The sequence below is a fragment of the Cryptomeria japonica genome, chromosome 5 (genome assembly GCF_030272615.1).
Source record: "Cryptomeria japonica chromosome 5, Sugi_1.0, whole genome shotgun sequence".
NCBI lineage: Eukaryota > Viridiplantae > Streptophyta > Pinopsida > Cupressales > Cupressaceae > Cryptomeria > Cryptomeria japonica.
Genome location: NC_081409.1, coordinates 698214412 through 698232547, shown reverse-complemented (window position 1 = coordinate 698232547; position 18136 = coordinate 698214412). Strand labels below are relative to the sequence as shown.

Sequence of the window (18136 nt, the reverse complement as noted above, 5' to 3'; positions counted from 1 at the left end):
CCCCTCCAACTTCAATGCAATTGTAAACATAGAAAACAAGATCGAAAACATTTCAAACTTCATAATATCACTATCTAGCACATTTATGAAAAACTGGTCTTCGTTCCACAATGTTTTGACCACTTTTTCTGAGGGGGCATATTTATACCCTAGCATCATCGGGACATATTGGGGCAAAAATTTTCATTTTATTTGAAACAACGTCGTTGCGACATTATCTCAAAGAGGGGCAAATGTAGACACCTAAAAATGTCTCATTAATTCTACACTAATTATTCTATTTCTATTCTCAAATTATTTTAATCAGTTAACCATATCTCAATTATTAATTAAATATTATTTATTTAATTAATTATAATTTATTCCTTAATTAAATAATCCTTATTATTTAATTAATTCAATTTCCTAAGTTTAAATAATTTTATTTAAATTATTTAAATTAATTAATTAAATTCCTCCAATTCCCCAAATTATAATTCCAATTAATTCCATCTAATTTCATTTCATATTTCCGCAAATTTGAATTTCACTTAATTTCATCTAATTTCATATTTCCAAATTCGCATTTCCCCAAATCTTAATTTCAATTAATTTTATGTGCATTTCAACATTCGAATGACCAAATTCAAATCCAAATTGAAAATGAAAATCAAATTCAATTTCAAATTCCTACAACACATGCTAAATCAGAACTGATTGATCAAATCAATTAACTCAGTTAACTCATCAATCATCCTTTTTAACTCAAAATCACCTTTTTATGACTAATCCATCAATTTAGTCATCTCCCTAGTCTATTCAGTTCACTAATCAATCAAATGAGTCTACTAATCCATCTATTAGTTCACTCTCCAATCAATCTAGTTGACTACTCAATCAAATCAGTTAACAAGCCAATCAATCTTAGTTAACAAATCAATCGACTCTATTAACTGATCAATCTAAATCAGTTGTCTCCCAATCAACACTTGAGTTCTATTTTTGACCCCCTTTGTGTTGAAAATCTATAAATTCAACATCATTTTCTCAATTCAAGCTAGAATCACAAAAATCATAGTCTTCAAAATTATTGTCTATCTTATGCAAGAAATTGAGTGCAATATCTGAGAGCCACTTACATCAACAATAATGGAGAAAAGAAATGGAAGCCTGGCTATTTCAATTGAGGGAGTTTTAAATAGATCATTCTTTCAATTCAATTGATATTGCATTATTCTATTGTCATTTAGGAGTAATATTGATTAGATTAGAGTTGTGATTCGCTCTTTGATATCTGATTATGCAATTTACACTTATTTACTGCCTAAGTACAGATTGCATAAAGTTATTAATATAGAAAGAGGAAAGAAAGAAATCAAATTTCAATGAAAGAAAGTAAAAAATCAACTCTTAAAGAATAAATAAATAAAACAACTCCTAAAGAAATAAAGAAATAAAGTGACTCCTAAAATAATAGATTAAGGAGAGAAAGGTAACAAGAAATATCGGTAAAGAAATGAAGGAACAAGCAAAACAAGTAACACAAAATTCAACAAAGGAGAGAGAAGGAATAAAAAATAAACAGCAAAGGATACAATGAGAACAAGTAAAAAAGAAAAAGATCTTGAAAGGAGAGGCAAAGACATTTGAGCAATCCATTAAATTCTCTGCTTGAACAATATGTTCTATTTAGGGATATGATGATTATTGATTACCTCAAAATTCTACTACAATTTCTTTTGCAAGTGTTACCCAAGTGTATACTAATACTATTCCAACTACTCACAAAATAACCATAGAGGAGCACAAGGGGTGGAAAAGATACACCAAGCACCAAAAAATACTTAAGTTTGCTACATCATCAACTTTCTCCTTTCTCTAATGATTTGAGTTGATTAGAATATATTCATGTAATGGTGGAAAAATTAGGATTAGGGTTTAATTAAGATTTAATAAAACCACTAACAAGCCTAATTCACCAAAACATTGAGGAGGAGAGGAATCTAATAGATCTAGCCTTGATAGACCAAGATTCTAATCAGATTCTAGGCCTCCTTGAATGGGTCTCAATCCTCCTTAAGTTGAATTGAATTTGAATTGTTGAAGATTAGGGCAAGCTAGTGAATTATTGAAGCAATTTGATAGAAATAGTAAGTTACATATGTTATACAGAGCCACCAACCTAGATTTGAGCAGAAGAAGATGATTTAGATTTGTTTCCAGAAGTTCAACCTAATTTTTCAAGACCGTGCTGCTCTAATTCGACCCACTCCTCTGAATTTCTTATCATTGAAAGTTGAACTTGTTCATCTCTGCAAATATTGTTGATCCTCCTTAATGCATCTTTGTACCTATTTTCGGCACACAAAAAGAAGGGGGGAAATTGTTGTGAATAAGGGTTTTCCCTATGTCAAACCCCAGTTTTGGAATTAACCATGAAATTAAATTAAAAATGTAAATGAAGTACTATAGTAGAATACCTTTTTTTTAGGGAAAGGCTAAAAATGAATGAAACACTAATGATATACCTTTAATGAAATTTTGTTTGTCTCCACCAAGGAATTAGGGTTTCATGTATATTGTCTTCATAAAACATAGAACATGAATGTCATCTCCAATGCTTGAATCTTGACTTCACTTTTGCTCCAATGCTTGATAGAAGACTGATTGTTTGCTCACTTGAATGTAGGATCTCAATTTTGCTCTCTTGAATTGATTATGAGTTCATTCTTCTTCTAGTTTTGAAATGAGAGGGGTAGACCTCCTTTTATACTCGCTGGTTGAAAAACAAATTGTATTTCCAACAATGATCCAACACATGCCGACACAGGATCTATGTCCCCACCCAAATTAGGTGACCATTATGAGGCCCCAAAATGAGCCCTTTTTTAGAGGACTATGAGAACCATGGTCTAGGAAGTTAGGGCTCTAGGATCAAGGGGAGATGGTGTAGACAATGAAAAATTGTGTTTGATAGCTAGTGTGAGTAGATTTTGTACTTCATTTAGGCCTTAAAGGATGGAACACCAAAGTGAGGCCTAAGTGAGGACAAAATTGTGAGAGTACAATTTAGGATGCTACATTTAGACCCCCCTTTAGTGAGAGTATGAGGCTAAGAATACTCAGTAAAGTACAAAGGTTTGCAGTGAAAACTTTCATCAAGACATTAAAGAGAAGACACACTAAGACCCTCAAGGACTTGAAGATCTTACTACTTCAATATCAAGATAAAAGGAACATCATAAGAAAGTGGAAAGAGAGAGAGAGAATCATGATTGCTAGCCTAGTAAGGTTTTCTTTCTATGAGTCATGGAAAAAAAAAATACCAAATTCCAAAGCAAAGGCTTCCTTTGCAAAGTAACTTGAGTATCAAAACATATCATAGTGTGTGCATAAAGTGAACCATTGAGCAAAGTGTATTCCCCCACATTAAAGTGATTGCATACACCTTATCGAGAGAAATTGCTTTAAGGTAGCATGCATCCAAAAGACAAGCATGTTACCACAATGAGATGCCCTCGAGAAAGGACAAATCAAAGGATAATGGTCACAAAACATAAAAACACATAAGGGATCCACTAACTCTGGTTCAATATGCTCTTATGATAAATTATGTATATCACGAATATTTGTATTGAACTGACCTCATCCCCCAAAGGCAGTGGAACACCAAGTACAATGGAAAAAGGGAACACATGTATTTTGAGTCAACATGGAAGAGACCAAAAGAGATCTCAACCCTTGGCATTGTCCCCAAGTAGACAACACAAGGGACAACATATAGAAGAATGTCACAACAAATTCAACCTCTTTATTACCTTGCACCAACAGAGTGACAAGGGTCATCCAAAAAGAACCTAACATAATAGAAAAAAACATCACGAGGGAAACACATTACGAACAAGCAAGAGAGGAGAGAGAATCTATGACACAAATGAAGCTAATCAAGCAGATCATCCACCTCCCAATCTTGTTGAACATTGTTTTAGGAAGGTGGACAAGATGCAACAGACCATGCTCTAATGATGAGTCACTTTGTTTGTCGCTACGAGCTAGGATTAATGCTTTTGGAAAATGCTTAAACAAGTCATTATTAACATCAACAAGCTCATACATATCATCAGAATCATTAAGATCGACATTGTTAGCATGAACAACATCGTCATCATCCATTTCATCGTCTAGGTTAATAAAAATAAGATTTTGAATGCAAAAAGAGAATGAACCATCATTTTTCTTAAACATCTTTAATCTTGGTGATTTAGGTTGAACTTTCTCCCTAGGGTTAGGCGATCACTAGACAAATGGGACCAAGTTAATATTTGGTGCCTTCGAGAAGGAAAAGGTTTGAAAAGCAAGTTCATGAGCCTTAACGCGATGTCTTCGTCAGTTCTCTCACACAACAATTCCTTTTAGTTATTTGAAGGTTGTGAAGATTGAGAATCAATGGACATAAGTTGTTTTTCTTCCTTTAAAGGAGGAACGAGAGAAGGCCTACTAGGTTGAGAAATAAGAGATGCCAAGCACTTTCCTTTATAAGATGTAGAAGGCAAAACTATGGCATAAATAGAAGGAATAGAAGGTATGTGAAGGATACTAGGTCCATCACGAGGTGGAGAAATATATCTAGGGTCCCTGTATGATCGCTTAACTTCCACCATTTTATTATTGAGTGTTACTGTATAATTGCTCAACTTCTAAGAAAATATGAAATTGTAAGTTATAATCGACAGGATTTCCAATCATTTATTTTTTCTTACATGGATTTGGTGACCTCCTATTATTGCCATTATAGGAACCTTACCCCTCTCGATGTAATTATTATATTATCATTGTGCTATTATTATATTTTAATTAATAATAATATTATTATATCATCTTATATTATTATATTCTAGTATTATTAAATTTTTAATATTTTTATTATATTACTTGATTATATTATGATTATCATATTATTAAATTATAATCAATATTGTCTAATTTTTTATCAACATTTTTATATTATTGTAATTAAAAGTACTATATTATTACATTATAATTAATATCACATTTTATTATTTATAGTTTTTATACTTAAAAAAATTATGTCAAACGGTTATTATACTAAAAGTTAAGTAACTGATTTCTATAATAACATTTTAATTTATCAATTCATAGCTTTTAAAATTAACAATAGCTTACTCTTAGCAATTATCTAAATAACTTTAATAAATATGTTTTTCTTTATAAATTTTAATATTTACAATGTCATACTCTGATCAAAAGTAATATTTACAATTCAAGTTAATAAGATGTTTAATTCTAAATCTATATACATTTTTAACATCTTTTAAAGTTAAAACAAATATATTTTTATAGTCTATAATATCATTGATCAATATTTCTCAATTTGACAATGTAAAATTCAATAAAAAATTATCCACGATCAAATTATAAAAATATTTTTTATATCATAAAAACAAAATAAGAAAATAATAAAGCATATAAAATGATCCACAATTCAAGAAAAAAGAATATATTTTTCCAAAAGACTCATATCAGACAATATTAGATCATATTAAATGATCCACAATTGAGAAATAAAAATATTTTTTCCGAAAACTCTGAAATTCTTCTTTACCACTAGTATTCTTGAACAGCCTCAAAATTTCAATAAACAATTTCAATAATCAAACAGCTTCAGTGCACCCTTCGGATAGACCAGGTTGGCCCAGATGATTGTATGCTAAAAATATTGGTTACACATCCTTTCAAATATTGTACTCATGAAGTTTATTGTAAATAAAAACAGTTAAAAAAATATGACAACAAACTCTGAACAAGAGATATTCACAAGTAACATAAACATGTAGCCATATGAACACAAACAAATACTGCAGATTGTGTACATCCCTTCAACTGATAAACACCTCCAGCCATTCTTCTAATAAGAACATCTAAAAGAAAAGATGGAAATGAGCTCTATGCATAGGTTTTTTCTGAATATAAAATAAATATCCAAAAAGTTGTGCTGTACATCACCATGACCGATAGAAAAGCATCATCCATATATTTTACACTGAAGTCCAATTTGATTAACATGAATGTTCTCATAATGGGCTCGCTAATTGATTACTTCCCGAGTTATTCCTACGGACTCTTGTTCCAAGCTCAGAAAGGAATCTTCGAGATGAATAAATCACCAAAATTTATATTATTTTCAATTTCAAATCTTCACCTCCTTATATCTAAATGTCACTTACAATTCTGTTCATTACAAGGTCTAGAAGTGGTAAATGCTAAAAAAGAGACAAACTGGAGATGATCTAGTGACAATTTGTGATAACCAAAATCTGCAGTCCTCAAGATCATTATTTCAGTTAAAAGCCACAAAATCGATACCAAACCAGTTAACGGCATGTACCCATTTCATGGATCAGGTTCAGTGGCCCCTACACAAGCAATCAAATTGCATTGCATATTTGTCTTACGAAGGCATATATACATGCAGAAACTAGAAGCTACTAAAAGTTATCCCATTTTCACTCCATGAGCAAAGGCCAAAAGAAAGGAAAAAATCAAATCCATCAATGGATGAAGACCGTAGCTGGACACAAGAATATTTGCCATTAATCATACATGAGGCCCTAAAATATACAGAGTGCCCAGTTAAACCTATTATTTAATTGCATGTGCGCTTATGTGAAACTGACAAATTTTGGTGCACTGTTATGCATTGATACATATATTTCAATAGATATCATCTTTAGAAGCCCGATTCCAGTATATTTTAAATACATCGTGCAGAACAGCCCAAAGATTTTGCTGTATATTATTTTTGCACAGTCAATAAGAAAGTAAAATAAACAAACAAACCTTTGCTCTTAAATGATCAACTTGGCTTCTAGATTCAGGTTTGTTCCGGCTGAGATTTGTATGGCTCAGTCTGCTTCAGCTTATCACATAAGGCCCCAAATGATAAACCATCATTCTGCCATATGGTTTGTATCCTGCAGCTGCCTCGTCATAGCTGCAAAGAGGGATTGAAACAGTAAGCTTTTAAGAACCATAAAATCTGCTCTAATCATTTTGTGCGATTGCTGCAAAGTTGCATTTGCAATATGTCCAATTCTAAGCACGGATTCATCACCTGAGCTTTCTAACAAAGGGAAGAAATCTCTGGAGGCTTTCTTTTCCACATTTTCGTACTAGCTATGCAATGAAATCAATGGATGCAGTGCAGAGACTGTAGATATCTTCAATAATATTTGCAACAACCCATATTATGTAAGGAAAGCTTTGCCAAACAAACAATACAGAAGAAACGAATTTCACAAATTGCTTAGTGGTTAAGCTTTTCTAAACTCAAAGATTTTAAAAAAACTTCAAGGATAACAGTTGTTTTTGGACAATTAAAAAATGATATCTATGTTACAAAAAGAAAAGGCAGGAATCCACAACAACACTTCCTGACATATTTGTGAGGGTCTTCATGCCACAGACTCATCATTATCATTGAGCCACACAAGAGGGAAGATGATTTCAAAAAGCGCAATATCAAGTTGTGGCTTTAAAAGTTGATACGTATTGGACTTGAAAATGCTGCAAAAAAACATGAGATAAATTAGGTACAAACTTGCACTGTCCATAAGCAATCAGTTTTAAGTTTTTAACACATCTAACCATCAACTTTTCAAACTCTTTGAATATATAATGATATTGCTTTAATGACATTAATTCATGGTATAAATAGGTACATGACTAGATAGGCCACTTTTAAATTAAACATCACTAAAGCAGGGAAAAGATAATCAATTGGCAACTCCTTTGTGAACTAAACATTTTCATGGCAACATTTGCTGTAAATGCTGTAAAATAAGCAAAACTGTTCTTTAATTAACTGCTTTCATGAAATCCAATTAATTTAAAAACAGCATCTATTCCAGTTCACTTGAAGATTACTCTATTTTCGAAATGTACGTTTTAATCACTTTCAGTTTGCTTGCATTGCCCAGAAATCCAGATCTCTAGCATCACAAACTCAGGAAAGGGTCAAAGGAATATTCCAAACAAGCTCGATAAAGGAATTTTTAACATATAAAAATATTCAATGACCTTGAAATAAATTAGCAGGTAAGCAATGCACCCATACAATAGCAGATATCTGTTGAACAATCATGATTCCCCAGTGGTCATAGAGATTAATCTTTCAAATGTTGTGGCGCTGTCAGTACAATTAGTCCTCAATCAATAAATCACCATCCCAGGGATGTGCTTAGTTTATACTTTTATCAATCACAGAGCAATTCCACATCCTCATGTGCCACCATGGACCATGATAACCCTGGCCATGCCAAAGAGAACCTCTAAACTCCCAAATCCATTAAAAAACCTAGGGGCGAACTACTGAAATCTATTAACAGAATACTTGAAAACATACAAGCAGAAAATCAACTTTGTTAAGTGCATGCATTGAGAATCAGCACCATATTTTCAGCTATCACTCAAAAGATGGTATCAGTTTCCAAATTTTCTTGAAAAAATCATAGCTTTGCAACCCAGATCAGAATTTGCTATGTAATTCACCCTACATTAAATTTGAAAATGGTTAAAATATTCACAAAACGGATGCCAGACTACTTTTTTGTATATCTGTTACTATTTAGAAGTTGACCTGTATGCCATGGTTTCAATCCTGTCCTAGTATAAGCCTTCTATTCTTATATGGTAAATAGCAACACACAAAGAAATGAGGAATGACCAAACCTTTCTACTGACATGTTCTAGTTGGGAAAAAAAAAATTACATACAATTTACTCAGCGAATATAGCTATCAAAAACTTGCTCAAACCATCCAAGACCCTTTTGAAGATGGTGACTATAGACCAAGTGTAACACACATCCAGTTTTTAGAAGTTTTCAATAAGCATATATATCATCTTTCAGTGAAACTCAACTCATGCAATATAACTTCTAAAACTCAATTGCATAAATAAAAAATATAAATTATTAAGTTATTAACTAGCTGTATATTTGAATTTGAAAGCTTCTGGATTTGACTGTATTTTTCTCTTCTCTAGCTCACTGTCCCGATGATGGATCATAGAGTATGGTCCAAAACAATGATTCAAAATATATGCAGTGGCACACATTCAAATCCAGAGGATTTCAAATTCATCTTCATGGACTGTGGAAACTTAACGTATGTAGTTGTATGTTCATGGGCAACAAAGATCACATTCAAGTATAATACATAGCAACTTGCAGAACATGCATTGTTCATGCAGAAACTTAGCAAAGACTACCTGTTGCTCAAATACTTAAGCATAAGATTGGTTAGCCTATCTGGAAGGTAACTGCCCTGACAAATAACATTCAGCAAGTTTATATGCCACTCTAAAATTTTACCTGCAAAAGTGCTTCTGAATTATTTGAGCAAATGGCTTGTTCTCTGGCTTAAGAAGCTTTGGATCTCCAAATCTGCAAAGCATAAAAAACCCATTAAAATCTAAATCACATTCTAGCATGACTATCTAGATAAATCCAAACTTGTATGTGCAGATAAAGCAATAGACTGTCAAAAGAGACCAAAAGATATGAACAATATCCTGTAAAAAAAATTCAGATTTTACAAAACAAATCACTTAGGACAACATTCTCTGGAAAACAATTTCTATAATAAAGATTGTCAAAGGCTGGACGGTAGATTCTAGTGTTGCTGATTTTCACTTTCCCGGTTCCCCTGAGTATAACGATCATACATCTTAACAAAACATTTGAACAAGGGCAATTTTTTACACCGTCCACAAATGTTAACTACATTGATTAAGTTCGCTGTCTATATAGTCGATTCATTACATGCACTGTCCACTTCTTTACTTTCCAACATTTGCAAGATTTGGGTTGTTCTGGATCAGTTTGTCACCCTTCCATAGAAACTGATCTTTCCAGCATTGCTATAAACAGGACCATCCAAGCATTAAAGATCTTGGGCGCCTCTAACAGCATGGCCACATCACTACATAATTCAACATCTAAAATTGCAGCAAGCAGAAAGTGCACATTCAAAAAATAAGTATGTAATTAAGTGTACATTCTGAATGCAAAAGCATACATATGTATAGAGATGACCAAAATATTTTAGAAATATAATAAGCTCTGCTCTCTCCAATGTATGTTTTACAACTTGAGGAAGTTAGTTGAAAATATTAAGTAAAGGGGAAAATACCTCATCAATGATAAGATAAACAGGAGTCCACTCATCCTCAGACCTGAACCTTGATATACACACATCAAATAACTGACACAAGTCACATGGAGACTAACAGTTTATATAGCAAGGAAATTCTTGGTCAAAGATTGACCTAAAGAATTCTTACGACACCCAAAAATAACTACTTAATGATACTTCCTTGAAAGAATTCTTACGAAATATAAAGTAGCATATACTTGCTGGTCTTGCAAATTGTGTTTGAACCAAGGAAGAAGGCTAGGCCATTGCTCTGAATAATCAATATTTATAAAAGATTCAAGGCATTTAGCAAAAATGCACTCTGTATGTCTAGTCAGGATATGCAAATCAATTGCAATAAAATGACAAAAATAAGGTAACTGCATCTACAACTTGTGATGTTGATGAAAAAAGTGACAAACATAAAGAAAGCAAAATGGAAATTACCAGAAAAATCCAAAAACTGCATAAGCAATTTTAATACAGATTAGAAAAACAAATCCTGTGACTTTGACATCACTCAAAGAAAAAAAGCAATAAAACGTGCACAAAACAAAGTATATGTTTATGAAATAGGCATGTCTGCAACCATAAGCAAATCAGATCAGCAATCCAAAAACAGCACAAGCATTTTAAAGACAATTTAGAAAAAAAAAATCAATGAGTTTGGCATCACTAGGAACAAACAACTGCAATTCGTGCAGAAAATGAAGTAATTTGTTTACAAAGTAAGTGTAAGACTTAAGTCAAACCAAGAGCTGACCTAAAGCAAATCAGATTGGACAAACTAGAAATTGTACAAATAATTTCAAGCCAAATTACTAAAAAAAATCACAATTTTGGTATCATTCAGAGCAATAGGCAGTAAACCGTGCACAAAATGGCATAGTATATTTACATAATAGGCATGTGTGCATTCATTAAATCGTGATTTTGAGTTATCAAATAAAACATTGCAAATTATATACCCTGATGAATAGAAAACTAGGGTCTGCCAAAGTGAGATATAGCAGGCACAATCTGCATTTGAAAATACTGAACAATTAAGAAAGGAACTTCTCTTATTTTAATAGAAATAAGAACATGGATTTGTGCCAATTAGAAAGCCAAATTCTACAAACAAAATAAAAATCATAAACATATTTGTTGGAAAAAAACATAAACAAGGGGAAGAACGATAAATTAGTTATTGCAAGAATAATCCTTAGCTAAAATTTCTTGACTTACAAAACGTGTACCAACTATGAAGCTCAGCAGAGGAGGAACACAAGCTATAAATTGAAGCAAATTTTCTATAACTGTTGCTTTGTCAGCTGGTGATATCTAACTATTCTGAAACTTACGAGTGATTTGAAATAGGCTTAGAAGTTAGATGCCTATTTATAAATTATTTTTGTAAGTGCTTAGGGTTTGGGTGAAGTTCATAGACCATTAGGGTTAGGGTTTGTGGATGATAATTGAAGAGACTTTTGATATTAAAAAAATATTGATTTTTCATTTTACTACAATGGGGGTCAACTGGAAGTCCCTGGGATAGATGGGAAACTCCTTGGTGTCCCTTGGACATGTTGACGATGTCCCGGAGCTCCCAAACCGTCCCCAAATCAGAAGGCATCCCGAAAAACGTCCATGACTGTTGAGTGGCAGTGGCAGTGGCAGTGGGGGGACAGGGGAGAACTCCTCCCCTTCTAAGTCTCTGTCCCAAAAACGTGGGGATTCTAGGAGCAGGGGAGATGACGCATCCCCGTGGGATAATGACATATAACCTTCGAACTACTGGAATTGGTGAGAAACAGGCATGGGAACTTATAGCACTAAATTAATTATAATTTAACAGTATTATGTATTGCTAGATTTTAATTCATGATTATTTTTGCGAAAAATGAATCCCTAATGCTGAATAGCCAGTGGGAATTAGCTACCGATTCTCCGAAACTGTACAAAAACCTGTGCCAAATGTAAAGGATATTCGAAACAATCGATTTAAAATCTATTGTAAGTGCATGCCCAAAAACAAATGCTTGCATCCTAAAAGGTAAAGTCTATTCAAATCTGCAAAAATCAGAAATTTGGTAACGATACCCACATTAATGCTCTAATAAATTCAAAACGCAAACAAGTGAGAGCTTATCGATCACGCGACTGTACGATCCAAGATAATTGTTCTTGAATGAATTGAAGGCTTCCAACATGGAAGTTCGATCTTTGTTGTTTGTGCAGACCTCCAAAGCTGTTACGACAGCCTCCATTGTGGAAAAAGGTGTACTAAAAAGATTTTTAATGTCGATTTGCCCAGCCAATGGATAAACAGAGCACATTTACTAATATCCTCCAGTTTTAGGGATAGTGATAGAATAACACTGAACGGAAAAAAAACATAGGAAAGTGGGTAGAGCAAATGACTTGCCTTTCACCATTTGAGGGCGAAAATGGTGAGGGAAACCCTCGAAATGTTTTCGCAGTCTCCAAAACTAACACTGAAATCCCTTCCACCCATTAAATGCTCGTCAATTCATCCCAAAACAAGAGGAGAAACAATTTCGACAGGGATCGTTCTATACGGGGTTAAGATCTCTGAGTTGCCTCTGACGTGCGAGGCATATTGCCGTACGGGTTTAGGATGTGTACCAAAATAAACGAATGCTTGCTGTGCAATAACCCACGGCAATTTCATTAATTTGAACTTTCGGAGCAAGGGCGTACCTTTCGAAGACATGAATTAACGGAGTGCTGCTTTCGATAAGATTCTTTCGAGGGAAATTTCTTGATATAGCAATAAATTAAAAAAAGCGTCGGTGCTGATGCACGGGATTGGCGGTTTATTCCGTGGCAGATCATCAATTTTCCCAAATGTTGCTCCGTCTTATTTAAGAGAGAACCAGTAATCTGACGGCCGCGGAATGATTTGTCAAGTTCGGTGAGTGAAGAACGGATTATTTTTCTGGAGTTTGGGGGTTAAGGCAAAGAAAACTACCTAAATTTTGTTATAGGGTTTATATATTTTAGATTTTACGGGGGTGTTTTTTTAACCGTCTAAAGTTAATTAGTTAATCTTAAATTAAGGAAAAAATAATTAGTTACTTTTTAGTGGTGAAACTTAGACGTCAAATAATTACCGCATCTAGACAAACAATAGAATGGAGAAATAATTACCGTATCTAGACAAACAATAGAATGGAGTAATATTTAATCTGCTGTTCAATACAGTAATAATGGAATACCAGAATTCTAGGAACATATTACATATACGGATTCTGCAACAATGGCTTTCAAATTATGAAATGCAGATTACGAACAGAAACAACGTAAGGGAGATGAGATTTCGTAATCTGCTCTTCTATGCCATATAAAAGTAATAAAATGCCAAAACTCGACAAACCTAAAATTAGACTCTACAAACAGCAAATTACAACATGAAAGAGAGAAGATATTCATATATTTGGCTATTGCATCAGCCATAGGTCATACCTAAAACCACTAAAGAGACGAAGGTGTAGAGAACGATCATAATAATAGCTCTCCAGTTCTCCCTGGAACGCGTAAAATAAGACCACTCCACCATCAATAATGCGAGCACTCCAGCAGTAATGATTGCTGAGATAGTAAAGCCTAACCTCCAGTAATGGCAGTTACTCATCTCTCCTGAGAGCAGTTTAAACTGAATGTTCAGGCACAATTGAATAAATTCCTGCAAAGAGAAGGCCATGGAAAAGGAGTAAGGAGATGCTTGTGTATGCAGAAACTTAGCAAAACTTGCCTGCTGCTCAAATAATGGAGGATAAGATCGGTTACCCTATCAGGAAGGTAACCACCCTGACAAATAACGTTCAACAAGTTAAGATGACACTAAAATTTTCCCTGCAAAATGCTTCCGAAACATTTTAGCAGAAGGCTTGTTCTCTGGCTTAAGGAGCTTTGGATCTCCAAATCTGCAAAGAATTAAAAACCCATTGCAACCTAATCACATTTCAGCCTGACTATCCAGATATATCCAAACTTGTATGTGCCAATAAATTAATAAACTCTTATAAGAGACCAAAAGATATGAACGCTATCTTGTAAAAGTTTCAGATTTTATATTTTTAGACTTTTCTCTTATGACAACATTCTCTGGAAAACGATTTCTATAATAAAGATTGTCAAACATTCAGATTTTACATTTTTAGACTTTTCTCTTATGACAACATTCTCTGGAAAACAATTTATATAATAAAGATTGTAAAAGGCTAAGACAGTAGATTCTAGTGTTGCTGATTTTCACTTTCTCAGTTCCCCTGATTAATACATGTTATAGAACATTTTAATTAGGGAAATATTTACAGAGTCCACGAATGTTAACTAACTTGCTTAAGCTTACCATGTGTATAGTCAATTCAGAATATGCACTGTCCACTTCTTTACATTTCAATTTTCACCATTCCCCAGATTTGCATTGTTCTGGATTAGTTAGTTGCCCTTCCTTAGCAACTGGTCTTTCCAACATAGCTAAAAACAGGACCATCGATGCATTAAAAATGTTGGGGATCAAAGAGTTGATTGGGCACCTCTAACTGCATGGCCATATAACTACATAAATTCAACCTCTAAAATTGCAGCAAGTGAGAAAGTGTGCAGTCAAAAATAAGTAATTAAGTGTACATTCTGAATGCAAAAGCATACATACGGATATAGATGACCAAAATATTTTAGAAATAAGCTTGATAAGCTCTGCTATCTCCAATGTCGGATTTCCAACTTGAACAAGGCAGTTGAAAACATTAAGGGGAAAATGTCTCATCAATGATAAGTCCGCTTGTATTCAGACTTGAACTTTGACATACACACATCAACTAACTTACTCAAGTCATATGGAGACTAACAGTTTGAATAGCAATGAAATTTTCTTGAGTCAACGATCGGCCTAAAGAAGTTATAGGCCCAAAAACAAATTCTTACTCATACTTACTTGAAAGAATTCTTAAGATATAAAAAGCAGCATATACTTGCCGATCTTGCAAATTTGTTTGACCCAAGGAAGAAGGCTAGGCCATTGCTCTGGATAATCTGCATTTATAACAGACAGGATATGCAAATAAGTTGTATGACAGCCCTTAAGAATAACTATAATAAGGAAATTGCATCTACAACTTGTAATTTTGATGAAAAAATGACAAATAAATAGAACACCAAAAGGAAATTACCAGAAAATCCAAAAACTGCATAAGCAATTTTGATACAGATTAAAAAAACAAATACTGTGATTTTGGCATCACTCAAAGAAAAAGGCAGTAAAACATGCACAAAACAATGTATATGCTTACAAAATAGGCATGTCTGCAACGGTAAGCAAATGAAATCAGAAAATCCAAAAATAGCACAAATGTTTTTAATACAATTTGGAAAAAATCCAATGAGTTTGGCATCACTAGGTTCAAAAAACTGTAATACATGTACAAAATGAAGTAATATGTTTAGTAGGTGTAAGTCAAACCAAGAGAATATCTAGACCAAATCAGGTTGGAAAAACAAGAAATTGTACAAATAATTTCAAGCCAAATTAGAAAAATCACAACTTTGGTATCACTCAGAGCAATAGGCAGTAAACATGCACAAAATGACATCATATGTTTATAAAATAGGCATGTGTGCATCCATTGAAGTCATGATTTCGAGTCATCAAATAAAACATTGCAAATTGTGTACCCTGATGCATAGAAAACTAGAGTCTGCCCAAATGAGATATAGCAGGCATAATCTACATGTGAATATACTTAACAATTAATAAAAGAATTTCTCTTAGTCAAATAGAGGTAACAACGTGGATTTGCACCAATTAGATGCCAAATTCTATGCAAACAAAATTCATAAACATATTTGTGGGAAAAATTAAATCAAGATAAACAACTGGAAGAAAGATAAATCAGTTATTGCAACAATAATCCATAGCTAAAATTTCTTGACTTATAAAACATGTACCAACTATATACGTCAGCAAAGGAGGAACACAATATGAATTGAAGCAAATTTTCTATAACTGTTGCTTTATCAGCTGGTGATAACTTACTATTCTGAACCTTGTGAGTGATCTGAAATGAGGCTTAGAAGTTAGATGCCTATTTATAATTTTTTTTTTTGTAAGTGCTTAGGGTTTGGGTGGAGCTCATAGACAATTTGGGCAAGGGGTTGTGGATGCAAATTGAAAACACTTTTTGATATTAAAAAAATATTGTTTTTTTTTTATTTTTCTGCAATGGGGTCACCTGGAAGTCCCTGAGATAGATGGGAGACTCCTTGGAATCCCTTGGACATGTTGACCATGTCCCGGAGCCCCCAAGCCACCCCGAAAACGTCCATAAGTGTTGAATGGCAGTGGCGGGACAGGGGAGAACTCCTCTCCTTCTAAGTCCCTGTCCCAAAAACATGGGGATTCTAGGGGCAGGGGAGGCGTCTGGAACAATGACATATAACCTTTGAACTACTGGAATTAGTGAGAACCGGGCATGGGAATTTATAACACTAAATTAATTATAATTCAACAGTATTATATATTGCTAGATTTTACTTAATGATTATTTTTGCGAAAAATGAATCCCTAATGCTGAATAGCTAGTTGCAATTAGCTACCGATTCTCTGAAACTGTACAAAAATCTGTACCAAATGTAAAGGATATTGGAAGCAATCCATTTAAAATCTAACCTAAATTCGTGCCCAAAAACATATGCTTGCACCCTAAAAGGCAAATTCTATTCAAATATGGAAAAAATCAGAAATTTGGGTAACGATACCCACATTAATGCTCAAATAAGTTCCTAACGTAAACAAGTGAGACCTTATCCTTCACGCGACTGTACGACCCAATATGATTATTCTTGAAGGAATCGAAGGCCTCCGACATAGAAGTTCGATCTTTGTTGTTTTTAAAGACCTCCAAAGCTGTTACGACAGCCTCCATTGTGGAAGAAGGTGTACTTAAAAATTTTAATGTCGATTTGCCCAGCCAATGAATAAACAGAGCGCATTTACTAATATCCTCCAATTTTAGGGATAGTAATATAATAACACTGAACGGAAAAAAACATAGGGAAAGGGGTAGAGTAAAGGACTTGTCTTTCACCAGTCGAGGACGAAAATGGTGAGGGGAACCATGGAAATGTTTTCGCAGTCTCCAAAACCATGGCAATTTCATTAATTTGAGCTTTGAAAACATGGCCGTAACTCTATTGCTCAATATGCAATAACCCCATGGCAATTTCATTGATTTGAAAACGAAAGATATGAATTAACGGAGTGCTGCTTTCGATAAGACTCTTTCGCAGGAAATTTATTGATATGGCCATACATTAAAAAAAATGTGTCGGTCCTGATGCACGAATTGGCGGTTCATTCCGTGGCAGATCATCAATTTCCCCAAATCGTGCTCCGTCTTTACTAATAAGAGAGAACGACGGCCGCGAAATGATTTGTCAAGATCGGAGTGAAGAACGGATTATTTTTCTGGAGTTTGAGGGTTTAAGGCAAAGAAAATTACGTAATTTTATAATGGGGTTTATATATTTTGGATTTTAGGGGGGTGTTTTTTCACCGTCTAAAGTCAATTAGTTAATCTCAAATTAAGAAAAAATAATTAGATAATTTTTAGTGGTGAAACTTAAACGCCTTCAATCATTAGTTAATTCTAATTAAGAGTTAATAAAAATGTTCAAAACAGCTTTCGTTTTGACTTTACAGTGCCAAATAATAACGGCATCAAGACAAACGATAAACCTAATGGAATAATATTTAACCTGCTGTTCAATACCATACAGTAATAAAGGGAATACCAGAATTCTACAAACATATACGCACTCTGCAACCATGGATTTTCAAATTATGAACTGCAGATTACCAACAGAAACAACGTAAGGCAGACGAGATTTAGTAATCTGCTCTTCTATGCCATATAAAAATAATGAAATGCCCAAACT

General features: G+C 33.7%; 1 long non-coding RNA gene across 6 annotated transcripts; it reads right to left on the bottom strand.

The window, feature by feature from the left end:
- Window positions 1–5926: 5926 nt before the first annotated feature.
- LOC131070651 (uncharacterized) lies at window positions 5927–17655 on the bottom strand. 6 transcript variants are annotated; one of them, XR_009112366.2, is made up of 8 exons: window positions 17276–17654; window positions 14856–15235; window positions 14550–14742; window positions 13985–14121; window positions 13661–13880; window positions 9370–9441; window positions 7112–7563; window positions 6624–6991 (listed from the first exon to the last, which is right to left on the bottom strand). It is a non-coding gene; the product is annotated as an uncharacterized LOC131070651 (long non-coding RNA). The 6 variants fall into 6 exon arrangements; XR_009112363.1 differs by having other exon boundaries at window positions 14550–15235; window positions 17276–17655; XR_009112365.1 differs by having other exon boundaries at window positions 14550–15235; window positions 17287–17655.
- Between the last annotated feature and the right edge of the window lie 481 nt (window positions 17656–18136).